This window comes from Calidris pugnax, unplaced genomic scaffold (assembly GCF_001431845.1).
Source record: "Calidris pugnax isolate Ruff unplaced genomic scaffold, ASM143184v1 scaffold9, whole genome shotgun sequence".
NCBI lineage: Eukaryota > Metazoa > Chordata > Aves > Charadriiformes > Scolopacidae > Calidris > Calidris pugnax.
In genome coordinates, this window is record NW_015090778.1 from 8,267,171 (window position 1) to 8,280,545 (window position 13,375).

Genomic DNA, 13,375 nt, shown 5'->3' on the forward strand with positions numbered 1-13,375 from the left:
CAAGGGGAGTTGCCCAGGTTTGGGAAACTGGAAGTAAATGAATGGAGCATGATATGAAAGCATAATGGGGCTGATTTTTTTTTTATTGCGGGAAGGCCTCTCGACACCGTTCCGACAGCATAAAGGGTCATTTACATCTATTTTAAGCAATGTAAAAGCTTGATCCTCATTTACACATGTTGAAAAGAAAATATAATATGTACCAAGACTAAGCCCCTTCCTACTGCCAAAGTGATGGAAAGAGATTTTAGTGTAAATAAGGCTCAGGCCTGTTTTCAGTTTCAGCGCCACGATCGTGCCGGTGCAGACGCAGGAAAGATGCCAAATATATTTATTTTGGCCCGGCAGGGTGTTTCTTCAGTTTTCTGTCTGCAGAAGAAAGTGAATGCACACGTCTTGGCTCTGCCTTCCGCGAGAGCCACTGGAAGTGTCACTTCCCCCCTCTCAGGTGGGGACCGAGGACCCCGTCCCGACGGCCACCGCACAGAGGATGCTCTTGTTGGGTAGGACCTGGGGGACCGGCGGCTGCTGAATGGGCACCTTTGTGGCCAGGGTTGTGAGTTCTCCGTTTCCAGCTGCGGAGCCGCTCCCAAGGACTCTGCAGCAAGTTTAAACCAGGCAGAAACCGAGGATGCACAAGCTGACAAACCCTGTTTGTGTCAACTAAAGGAAAGCAGCTCTCTGCCGGCTGCCGGAAATGGGCTCCAGACCTTCTCCTGGGGTGGAGGAGACACGGAGTAACTGCTCAAAGATGTGAGTAGTTCCCTAAACAGGATGATGATGACAATTACGGGCTGATAGGGGCTCAGTATTTACATCTCCTTAACTAGTCAGACTTTCAACCCAATCAGAGGCCGGGAGAGCGTTGCTCTTCCCCGAGAACATTGAAGGAGGCTGTGATTTATCATGGGGCACCGGGGCAAGTGGCTGATACTCCACAGAGGTTCAATAATATGGACCATCTGCACGCGGATTGCGATGCAGCCTCTCCCCGTCCTTTTTTCTCCCCACGTCGGACAAGGGGCAGCCTAGATCTGAAGGGAGGTGCAATTTTAAGCAGGGCTGACGTGCCTCTGTGCCAGCGTGGGACGGATTAGAATTAGTTTCTGCTAATTTGCTCCACATGGAGCTTTCAGTTTGAATTCTGTCTCCTGAATTAACAGGCAGACCACCCTCTCGGTATCCTGACTGCTGTATTTCCCGTTGAGAGGGAAGAATTTCTCATCTGTCCCGCTTTTCCTGTGGTTCAGGCAGTGTCATACTGGCTGCTGGAAGGGAAGGGGTATCTGTAGCTGTGGGTGTTCAGCCTCCTGGGGTAACTGAGCCAGTCCAAACCTGGGCAGTCATTTCGGAAAACAGCCAGCCTGGAAGTTTGGAAGCAGGAAGGTTGCACAGACTGGTGATTATTGCATGGAAAATACCTGCTCAGCCCACAAAGTGATGGGGCCCGTCTGCCCCCTCCATGCAAAGGGTTGCACAGGGTGTATTTTGTGGGGTTTCACTCAGTCCAAGGAAAATGTTCTAAGTGAGATGGTTCCTTCAGGAGTCTGTTCAGCCAGGCTTGCAGGCAGGAGGTTCTCCCTAAAGTTCAGCCTCTGTTCCACTTCTCAGGCTCATCCACCCAAATTTTTCTTCCCTCTGTCACCTGCTGAAATTTTCCGTTGACCGTCACAAGGAAGGGCAAGCCACTGGGCTGGCCTTGGCCAAATCTGGTTTGGCTTTTTTCTCTTTCTCAGCATGTACTGACATCCTGTGTGCCTTTGCGTGGGTTGTTTGTGGTCTCTCTGTGGTTGGGTTCCCACCTGAGTGTGGGAATCCCACATTACTGTAATAACAATCCCTCTCATGTCCACAACAGCTTGGGTAGTTCTTAGTGATTTCTCAACAAAGGTCTGGACATTCCCAGTAGCTTCTGAGTCATTAAGAAGCTGTGTAGTTGGAGCCATAACTATTCCTGATAACTTATACTGGGATCACGGAGCACCTCTAGGAGCCCTGTAGATGTTCAGGAGCCACATACAAACATCAGGTAACACAGCTCTTGAACCAAAGACTTGCAGAATGAGCTGAATATTGAGCAGTTCTGGCTTCTTTGAGCCCAGGCGGTTGGGTACACAGTGATGGTGTGAACCCAAACTATTGTTCCTAAGGGCTGAATTTTGCCCTGAGCCACCCTACCATGTGTCAACCTGGAGCACCTTCTGGATGTGAGTAAACTCAAATGAATAAAGCTAAAGATACTTTTATAATATTTTCACATTTGCCTGAGAAACAGCAACTTGTCTTTCTGTTTGAACTTTCAGAGAGCTCAATATTTCACCTTTGCTTTTTGAGATTTTTGTTACATTTTGATCCTGGCCTCGGTGTAAGAGCTAACTTTGTGCTCCTGGATTCTGACTATAATGAATGGTGTTTTGTGTGTTAACTGTAGTGATGTGTTTGCCGGCAAAGACTGGGGAGAGGAGGAGGAACAGAGTTTCTCTGTTTGGGCTGTCCCACGCCGGTGTGTTGCAGAGTCCTTTCTGGTTATGGTCTACATGAAATCCTCCCAACGCATCTGCAGGGCTTTTATAGAAACTGTCCACAAATTTATATTACATCTTTTCAGCCAAGAAAGACTATCTGTAATGGTTCTGACTCAGAAGGTTTTATTTTGCCATTTCCAAGCTGGCGTACTTCTGGTTATTTCAAAACAGGTGTCTTAGACATTTACCTACATTTAATTTCTCAAAAGCCTTTTTCACAGCCCCCACATGAAACTGGACAAAGTTGGTGAAACATTTTATTTGATATCTAAGCATCTTTAAAAACATGTTTTTATTTCAAGTGGGGTGAATTGATCTCTGTGTCTTTTTTGTGAGGGCAACCTGAAATTATTTACCAGAGAAGCAAAGAAATCATTTATTCACCCAGTTCTGGGGTTTACCTCTTCCCCAGGGTCCAACAGAGAGTCAGTCTAGCCTTCACACACTTTTACCTCTGTTTGCCCTTCCTGCTAATTTTTATTATATACTCTTGAAGTCATCAAAATAGACTTTCTCAATGAGGGAGTATCTGAGCCTGGGTGTTTATTGCTCTTCTGTGATGACTGGCATTGGGCGTTCCCATACAACGGGTCCAGCATGGAGGTGTCTTGGCAGATGACCATTTCCCCTGTGGTTTTCTCTTTTTCCTGCCTGCTGCAAGTATGAGGAAAATATACCTCTTATGTGTACTTTGTCCTATATCTTATGCAAGAGATGGCAACGCTCTTCTTCTCCAGAGAGCAGGTCGTCTGCAGAGCACCCATCTGTAGAACATGGGTGTATGATCGAGGGTTCTGTGAGCACGGTTGTGTTGGACAAAGGCATGGAGAAAGCTGAGTCCTGGCAAACTGTCACTGGGGAGGGCTCTTGCTGGACATGCAGAAAGCTCAGCAAACCCATGCTTCACCTGGTTGTCCTGTTCTTCTCAGACTTCTCCTAAGGAGCAGCTACGGAGGTGTTGCTGGAGGTGTTCCCAGTAGGAGTGCTTGGCTGATATGATCCATTCCCCATCTCTCATCTGGACCTGCCCTTGTGACTCTTGCGTTTACTTGCTGAGCCTGCTGTCACCTAGCTGAGGGTGCTGCCAGGAAAATGCAGGGTGCTCTGGGGCTGGGAGGTGCTCTGGAGAGTGGGAGAGTGGCTGGGCAATGACATGGAAGTGACCTGTGGCCTCTTCTAGTACTGTCACAGGCTGTCTGCTTGAACTTACTACACCTCCCTTCTCCATCTTCAACTGAGCAGCATAATACTTCTTTTGTTTGTTTTTTAGAGCATAAGCAACTCACGCAAGCTGGAAAGCCTTTACCAATCATTCCCAAACACAGAAATATGTGCCTGCAACGTGGCGCTTTTTAGAACAGCATCCTCTCAGATGGTGGAGAATCCATCACAGCCTGGGGTGAGTAATTCCAATGGCTCATTACTCTTTCAATTACAAACTGGCACCTTCCTTGCAGTTTGAATTTGTCTAATTTTGGCTTCCAGCCATTGGATGTTGGTACGACTTTGTCTGTTGGATTAAAGAGAGTTCTGCTGTAAGAGATCTCCTCTTTAGTAAGTGCTCTTTATTGTTAATAAGGTACTTCTTCCTCTTCTTTTTGATAAGGTAAATTATTAAGCACCTTAAGCATCTCAGTGTGAGCAGCTCCCCTCCGTCCTGCAGCCCTCAAGCTGTAATTGCAGTTCCCTCCTGGATTCCTGCTCAGGTACCACTCAGTTGCCCAATAGGCACATCGTGCCATTTGAGACATCTGTGTGGAACTGGCAGGTCTTCCACGGCTGCAGTGGCACTGGATGCAGGTGTCTGTTCAGGCACCTGAATCAAGCCCTCAAATTCCAGAAGAAGGGTGTAAGATCCATCTGCCCTAACTTGAACCACCTACGTGTTGAGTAGTAAGTAGACTAACCTATCACCTCATCTCCTGAGTACATCTTGCTTAGTCTAAGTACTTATGTGGTTTTCTGGTAACTAAGTCAACACTCACTGAGCTGCAATGGCCTAGAAGGTGACTCTGGCATAATGTGCCTGTTCTGCTGCCCATTGCAGTGGCTCTGGAGTCCCTAGTATGGCTGTGAGGTCTTACTGGAAGGCAACTTGGCCAGCTCACCTCTCCAAAGGAGACTATCTAGGCTACTGTCAATTTTCCTTCTGCGGGTTTGGGGCAAAATGCCATGTTTGTGATCTAGACTCGCATCCTGCTTTCCCAGTTAAATCTGGCAGGGGTAGGTTGTTGATGCTGATGATTGTGGCTTCAGGGATGGTGTTGTGTCATCTTCTGTTGTTTGGTCCTGGGTTTCTTAGAAATTGTCTCAGTCTTTGTGTTGTGATGGAGACGTTGGCAGGGAACTTCCAAGGAGAGCCATCAGTCACGTTCTCTGCCCTTATGTCTACCTGAGGGGAACCTGAAGAATGCCATCGTTTTCTCATGGCTCTTCCGAATGTGTTAACTGGGGATGGCCTCTGTTTTAATGATGGTTTAGAGCTGTTTGACACTATCCTGGCTTTTCATAGTGTAAGCTGGGTTTATACACAGTGACTGATCATGTGCCAGGAGTTTTATTATGGACAACAAATCTCATTCAATCAACAGCAGAGACCAAACAGCCATTGTTTAATCTCACTACTTAGAACAACGTTGGGTGACTCCAGGCGTACCAGATGGGACCTACCACCCTCACGCTGCTCTCTCTGAGTAATCAGCAAGCGGATGGGCTGCACATTTCCTTGTGAACTGTGCTGGGTTGGAGCTCATTTCATGCCCAGCGAGAGAGCTCTGCTCTTTAATACGGGATGGTAGCATGGGAGGTCTTTGGTGCAGATTCCAGTGAGTTGGCCAAGGTGGGACTTCATATCGCGTCTTTGCCACCACGCAGCTGTTAGAGTGCAGTAGCTGAGCAGAGTAACTTACTGTTCCACGAGACCATATTTTTCTCTGTGCCAAAGGTGTTTTCAATTGATCCAACCCTAGAGAGGTAGTTAGTCCTCTGGGGTCTCTGAATCAAAGGCTCCAGGAGATCTCTCCCTTGTGCACTGTTGATAAACTAGTCTGTCTTCACCACCTTAGCCCGAGGCTCGGATAGGTGTTTTGGAGATTCTCTGCTTGCAAACTCTCGTTTCATGAGCAGCCAAGCTCTGTGGAGCGTATTTAGTGAAGGCACAACTAAATGAGACATGAACAGCCTGATCACGGCGGGGTAAAACACATGGATTCATTGCTCAGGTGAGAAGGAAGCGTGGCAGAGCACTGAGAGAGCCTGAAAAGAACAAGCACGAGTGTGTATAATCCATGGTGTGAAACCAATGCTATAAATATCGGGCTGATGGAAACCAGATCTGTTCTGCGTATGCTTCCCATTTCTACTCCAAAGCAAGAAACTTGTTTGCAGTGAAACGCTCGTCCACGGCCATGCTTTGGCCTCTGTTCCTTCCCCCAAGGCATGTGCTTGGTCCTCCTGAGACCTTTAAAAGGAAGTTCTGGGCATGACCTGGGAAAGGAATGTGTAGATCTTGTGAAAGATTTCCTCTCGGCCACTACATGTGAGGGGAGGCCAGCATCATTCATTTCGTAATAGAAATTATCTTTTTCACTTGTTCCTCCCTGCCCTCATTTTTACCAAAGAAAAACGTTGGGAGCCACAGTAACTTGTCTGAGGGCAGAAGATGGCTGTGAAAATCAGCGCTGCTGGTATCAACAACCAGGCCTCCACTATTACTATTTGATATTTTGGTCTCTCCAATCAAGGGAAGTAGAGAAGGCAGGAATTGCCATATATAAATGTCCTCCGTGCTAACTCTCTTCCAAGGGAAGTAGAGAAGGCAGGAACTGCCATATATAAATGTCCTCCGTGCTAACTCCTACCGTGAGCCATCACAGTAAATAAGCTTGTTTCCCTCTTACCTTGTAAGGTGCAAATCCCCACGGCCGGTGGAATTTAGCCTGTATAAGGCCGGTGTGAGCAGGAAGCACTGGGATCCCTGGCTTTGGGGAGCACGAGGAGAGCTGAACTTTGGGTACCAGTTTTCAGGGAGTTAAAGAGAGGGAAGCATATTCCCCAAGGCAAAGAGCAGAGACCCATTTGGAATAAATCTGCTGGCTGGCTGCACTCCTCATTCTGGCAGGCAGCTCGTTTACGATTCAGGCCAAGTTTTGCACTCTGGTCAGCTTTAACTAATAAAGATCTAGCATGGTACCTTGCTAATCTCATTAGATGGAGAGGTATGTTTTGGTAGCGGTTTCTGGGGGAGGACAAAGAGAGAAATATGTTTAGCAATTCCAGCCCAAGCTATTTCTGTCAGCTTTTTAAAAAGTATATATATAAGTTATGTAGCATACACACATATATATACATTTCTGCTGTTTCTACTTAAATCTCCCACTAAAAATAGTGATACCAGAGGCCCCAGTTACCAGTCCCCAGGGATAACTGCATTCCAGGCTATGGGGACTTCGAAACTCCCATAGTGTCACCATTGCCCATGGCTGGGCAATGAGGTCTTGGGGTCCTTCTTGTACCTTGCTTGGAGTTAGACATACTGACCCCACCACCACCACCCCACCTTCAAAGCCCGGGAGAAGCTGTGATGTTAAAACCTGCGGATCTCAGTGCCTTGCCCAGCACCACATTGTCAGGTTTATTTTCAGCGACGCCAATGGATTTTTTATTTTTTTTTTTTTCCTCCTCTGAACTAAGGCTTTAAAATTCTCAGGAATTGGGCCAGCGTTAATAAATGGCAGTTCTTTCACTTGGAGCACGAGGCATCGCCCCACCTCACAGAAGGGGAAAAAGGGGAAAACCTGCTTCCCTCTCTTTTCCCTTTTGGTTCGCAGATGGCTGTGGCTCTGTGCTGGGCTGTGGGAGCTTTGAGGTGCTGTGTGGATCGACTGGGTTTTGGCCCTGCTCCTTGGGACGTGCCGGGCAGGCTTTGCTCTCCCCTCTTCCCTTTGCTCTCCCAATTCCGTGGCAGAATTTGTCAGGGCAGCCTCAGCTGTGGCTTCAAAACGGATCCTGAACCAAACACATCATCGCTGGTCCTCCACGTTGGGATGCTGTCTTTCCCTTTTGGTTCAGAGATGGCTGTGGGAGCTTTGAGGTGCTGTATGGCTTTTGGCCCAGCTCCTTGGGACGTACTGGGCAGGCTTTGCTCTCCCCTCTTTCCTTTGCTCTCCCAATTCTGTGGCAGAATTTGTCAGGGCAGCCTCAGCTGCGGCTTCAAAACGGGTCCTGAACTGAACACATCATCGCTGGTCCTCCACGTTGGGATGCTGTAACTAATGCAAAGAGGGAAACACACTGACGCCGTGGGATACACTTGATTAATCAATTGGTCAAGGTGGCAGCGCAGGGGCTTTGTTGCCCCTTATAAGGTTGTTCCTTCCTCTTCCTTGTGTCACAACAAGGACGTTGTTGTGTTTTGCCGAATCCTTCCTTGCTTGGGGCCAGTCATTTATCAAAAGAGATTTCCATCTTGGACTAATAATTCATCTCTTATTGCAGCCCTCACTGCTCCGAGGGCCCATTTGTTTCCTCTTATCACAGTCTAATTATTTGGTGAAGGCAAATTTCTGACTATCTGGGGGACAAGTGGCCGAGAGTTCAGGAGAACCCGGCTCCCAGGTAGGGACGTGCTTGTGAACGTGGGCGAGGGGTTTCCTGGGGGTCAGACCCCATCCGTGGGACTGCAGAAGGGAGGATGGGGCAGGAATCCAGTGGGGTCGACATGAAACGCAAAGTCTTTTTCTTTGACTTAACTTTCCCTTTGTGCATTTTTCACAGACGAATGCTCCCACGTGCGTCACACCCACCCATCTCCCACCACCCACTCCCTCACTTTCTCACACACAGACACACTCACACTCTCACACATACTAATAAGAAATCCTGTAAATTAGGGTTTTTGGTCTTTTTTTTTTTGTTGTTCCCCGCCCCTCCCTCCCCTGGAAAACTGGGAACAAAAAGAGAGCAAGAATTTGTATTCATATGTACTCGGCCACTGCTGGGATCATAGAAGGGAGGATGGATGGATGGATGAACAGATAGTAATCACAGCAGCATAATTAATAATAATGACAGAACAGCATCCTGCTCCTATTAATAGTGCATGCACAGCTTTAATCAGCTCTATCCACCATCCAACGGGAGACTTTAACTAAATCAATTGCTAGTTGCTGTCAGAAGGGTTGTTCTGACCAGATTGACAGAGGGATCCCCTTGGTTCTTTATTTCAAAAAAGGAGAAATTATTAATGTATTATCCATTTCTGCATTTTTATGTGGCCGAGGGTAATTTCTTTGTTTTATTGAGTGACCCCAGTGCAGCTCAGAGGCGGTGGGGGATGTGTCAGGGGGTTCCCCAGTTCCCTCACCCCTGGCTGAGCATCCTCTGCTCATCCATCCACTGCCTCTTGGGCTCGGTACAAAACTCTGAGATGGCCCTGGACAGCCAAGTCGGGGAGAGGACTATTAATAAGGGCACAGTGACTGCAGTCACCGTGCCACTGCTCTCTTCCTACCACCCTCATTGCTTTCTAAAGCACTTTGGAATCACCTGGAGCATGAGAGGTGCTCTATAAAATCAAACTCCATCTCAGTCTGTTCCCCTGCTCTGAAAGCAGCAATAAATTCAGCTGGGCTAGTAACGGCCACTCGCACCACTTCAGAAATGGTCTTTACAGGGAAGTGCTGAAATCTTGTTGGTTTATTAAGCATATCATACGTATGGATTGTCAATTGATGTATTGCATGCAAAAGATACAGGGAATATAATAATAACCTTTCTCAACATTTCATTTTGAAGCCCCATTTACCTGAACCGAGCTGCTTCCAATAAATATTTCACAGCATGTTTCTCCCCCACAAGTGCGCTTACAACTTATGAAGCAAACACAAATGTTTTAATTCTGACAAAATGAGCATCTTTCATGCGCCAGGCTCTCTTCAGCACATAGTTTTGTGGCTAAATGGCTTTCTGATTATCACGTCCCAGGATATTACTTCAACTGAAGTGATATGAAATGTCATTAAAAAGTAATGTTCCTCTGCTTTGACAATCATATTAGTAAACATTGGAGGCTCTGCAGGTTATATGTCAGGCAGGCCGACACTAATGGGTTTATTAACATATACAGTAGCACTTTGTCAAACCTCCTTGTTAATCTAAATTTGCAGGTGACAAAAAGAAAGGGAGGAGAGAGCAAGAAGCTGATATTTAAATACTGTTTAGGTTGGGCCACAAGTGAAAGAAGCCAGAAAAACCCGAGCAAGGTCGGCCGCTCGCCGGGATGCTTCCCTGGTGGAGGTCTCCAAGCTGATGGGGAACAGAGACCCCCATCCTGGAGAAGAGCAAGGACAATGCACAGGAAAGGGCACCAGTGGATTTGTTTCAGGGTTGGGGGTGAATAGCTTCGTCCCCATCCAATAGAAGAGGGCAAATGGGGTCACAGGGACAAATGGGTTATCCCAGGGACCAACGGGTTATCACAGGGATGTCAGGGTTCCACGGACATCTGCTCCAAAGTGCATAAAGATATTTGTGCCACTCGTAAACTAATGCTTGGGGAAGGTTGAGTCAGTATCACTGTGTAGCCTGGTGGCACCAAGTAACGGGGCTGTGTGGCCTTTTAGAGGTGGCAGAGGGCTGAGAGCAGATTTTCCCCAGGATTCAGGCAGAGAGAGGATGGACATCTGAGCTTGAGGAGGGGATGGGCACTTTTGATGTCCCCAAAGGGTGGCACAGGAATGGGGAGGAGGAATTTCAGTTGTTGCTGCTGGGTTGGCTGATGCTGAGCCCATCCCAGCGGGTACCTGGGCAGCAGCCCTGGCTGTCCTGCCGTGGGCAGAGGGGACCACATGCCACATGTGGTGGTGGTGATGCCAGCCAGTGGGTTTGGCTCCCAGTAGGCAGCTTGAGGCTCTGCTCTTGCATCAAGAGGCATCACCCTGCAGCAGTGATGGAGAGCTGGATTTGGCCCATGGAGAGTTATTTACCTGACAGCTCCCAGTGCTTCCCCTTGGGAATGTTTCCTAAATACCTATTTCGAGTTTGTTCAAACAGGACCATCTGCTCTTCCAGCACATACCAGATAGAGGAGGCTGGAGGCACAAATGAGGCCGTGGGGAGCTGCCCCGAGGGGATATTTGGGAAAAGCCTGTTTCCACGTGGGAGATGACTTGGATCCCAGCACCCGCTGCCTCCCTTCTCCTGGCTGGCAAGACTTTGGAAGGGGTGAGTAACAGCGGCAAAACTTCATGTGGTGAAGCAGATTTCAGGGCTGCACAGATGCCTGGCTTGTTCCAGTGCTGGGGAGGTGGCACCACGCCATGTCCCGGGGCCTGGTGGGGTGCTGGAGATGGTCCAGGCTTCCCATGCATGGAGGGAACAGCGCTGTGTCCTTGGGCAACCCTACAATAACCCAGCGGTGGTTATTGTGTGATGCAGGGCTGGCTGCATTGCACATCATGGCCCTGCCCAGGAATTGCAGGGAGGGTGGGAGCCTTATGGACCCCGCTGGGTTTGGGGAATAAGAGGCATCTAAGGTTTCAAGCTGTAGAAGACAAACCCACCTCTCTCTCCTCAAGTATCCTGGCTTAGAGAACCACAAGGTGTTTAAAATCATCTCCTGAGCTAGTTTCTCAGATGCTGGCATTCGGGTGAGTGGCCAGACTTCAGTCCCTGGGGACACGTAGAGCCTGGAAGGACGTGCTGGCACCTCTGAGGACCCCAACACTCTCTGAGTCTTGGCCATTGGGATCCGTCTTGTATTTTTTCCCAGTAGAGTGGGACGATACGGGTCTGTATGAGGCAGAGTTGTCAGGCATATTTGTAAGGATGCTCTCAAGCAGTAATTCTTCCCTCTCTGAAAAATAACGGGACTTGATAAGGCACCGTTGACTGGGGGGGTCCTGGGGCTGTGCTCGTCTTTTGGTTCTGTGTTGGGAGGAGGTAGCAGCTGAGTCGGGTGTTTCCTCGCACCAGCTCTGTGCTCGCTACAGGGTAAGTGAAGTCAATGACTTGCCGTGGTTTTTATTTTGGGAGCTGGGAAGTGTAAGTACAGTGGGACCTATTCTTGTCCGAATGACTAAGCCTCTGCCAGCCCGGAGCTCTTCATCTTGGCAAACAGATGGTGCGTGGAGGAAAAGTGATGCTATTCACTGCGCTGAAAGGCCTTTTCTTTCTGGAGCGGTGCCTTAAAGCTACAATGGTTTGGTTTGTCAGGCTGAGCAGTACCGGGCCTTCAGGTGCCTTTCGGGGAGTGACAAAAATAGGACAGAGTCACAACCAGGTCCTGCCTCCAGGGGCTGGGAGGGACATATCCTCTGCTGGTGTTAAGTTGGACACACATGGATATGGAGAGCTTGGCCATGGGGCAAAGCAGCAGGGCTTGGAGAGCTCAGCTGTGGGGCAGAACAGCAGGGCTAGGAGATCCTGGCCATGGGGCAGAGCAGAGGGGCTTGGGGATCCTTTGGGACATGCTAAGGAGCATCATTTCTTGGTCCAAGGGGGAGCCTCCATCTCTAGAGTCACTCCAAGCCCTGTGTGCCCCAGAGCTCAGTGAGATGCTCGTTCTTGGTGTGCTCATTCTTCAGCCACAGTTGCAGAGAAATTCAGGAGAGAGTGGAGAATATCACCCCTGAGAGCATCCCCTCCCCTGCTCCTCTCCCTCCAGCCCTCATGCTCCCCCCCGACTCCTATTTCCTCTGCATCTCCTCTTATGACTCCAAAAATAGGCTGGTTGTGCCACTGTGACACACGTACCTGCAATGGGTAGGTCACAGGTAGAGAAACGGGCATTAGAATCCCTGGGAGAGGGTCCTGTCAATCTGTGGTTTCTGCTTTGTTGGCAGATAATTGCAGCGTGGAGAGAAAAAGTATTTGCTAAAAGCAGGAACTTAATGGGGTTTATAAAGGATGCTTTGTCCAGGCAGCTACTGGAGTTAATAAAACTCAGCTTGGGCTCCATAAAGGTCTGTAAAGCTTAAAGTCTTGAGTTCTGCTGAGCGTTGCCAGGCTGGGAGTTTGGGGCTGGCATTCGTGATTACTCTCCAGTGGGGATGCAGAGGGTAACGAGGACTCGGGGTGGTGTGGGAGCAGCTCCTGCGCATCCTGGGTCACGCGAACGTCGGAGCCAAGGAGGCACCACGGTCCTGGTGTGCCAGCTGAGGGGGCTGGCTGCTGGCAGGGAGCAGGGTTTCACATCAATCAGACCCATGTTTTGCAGCAGCACTGCGAGCTCCCAGAGGTTTTCTGGTTTGGGGGCTCGTTATTATGAAGTGCCTGGTGCATTTGTCTTCATTTGATCTCTTCTGGCTTAAAAGGTCAGTGAGACTCAGTAGCCAAGCGCTCGGAGATGAAGAGGGGGTGTGGGTTTTTAATGCCACGCTGTGTCTGGTCCCTGCTTGTGCCATCCCCTTCCCAGTGCCTGGTGGGATGTGGGTACAGACCTGTGTCCAGTGTGGCCCCAAAAGTGCTCACTCAGCTCATCAGGAGCTGGCGGTCGAGCCTGATGCTTATGGGCTCTGAATTTCTCCATGTAACATAAAGGCAGCGGGGACCGAAGAGCCGCTGAATCAGTAGTTTGTTTGGGAGAGGGATTTCCTCTTCTTTTCTTGTCTTTTCTTTCTTTCTTCCAGTAGCTGCAGTGGAATAAAAAGCTTTGAAAAAGGGAGGAAGGGCCTGGAGGCAACAGGTTAGAAAACAAATACCGGGAGAGTGAGAAATGGAGTTATTTGGAGAGCAGAGTTCTTTGCTTCGAGATCCAACTTCTTTTTTTTTTTATCTGATTTTTTTTTTTTTAAGAAAATGGAAAAAAAATCAATTTCTCAAAATATCCCCCCCCCCCCTTTTTTTTTTTT

At 48.7% G+C, this 13,375-nt stretch overlaps 1 long non-coding RNA gene across 1 annotated transcript in view; it reads left to right on the forward strand.

The window, feature by feature from the left end:
* The window catches only part of LOC106894119, a 30,979-nt gene extending 18,281 nt beyond the window's left edge, over positions 1-12,698 (forward strand). Inside the window, exons 4-5 of the long non-coding RNA XR_001413220.1 lie at positions 3,796-3,924; positions 10,596-12,698. This is a non-coding gene — a long non-coding RNA (uncharacterized LOC106894119). The remainder of the gene's footprint in view (positions 1-3,795; positions 3,925-10,595) is intronic.
* The last annotated feature ends 677 nt before the right edge of the window (positions 12,699-13,375 follow it).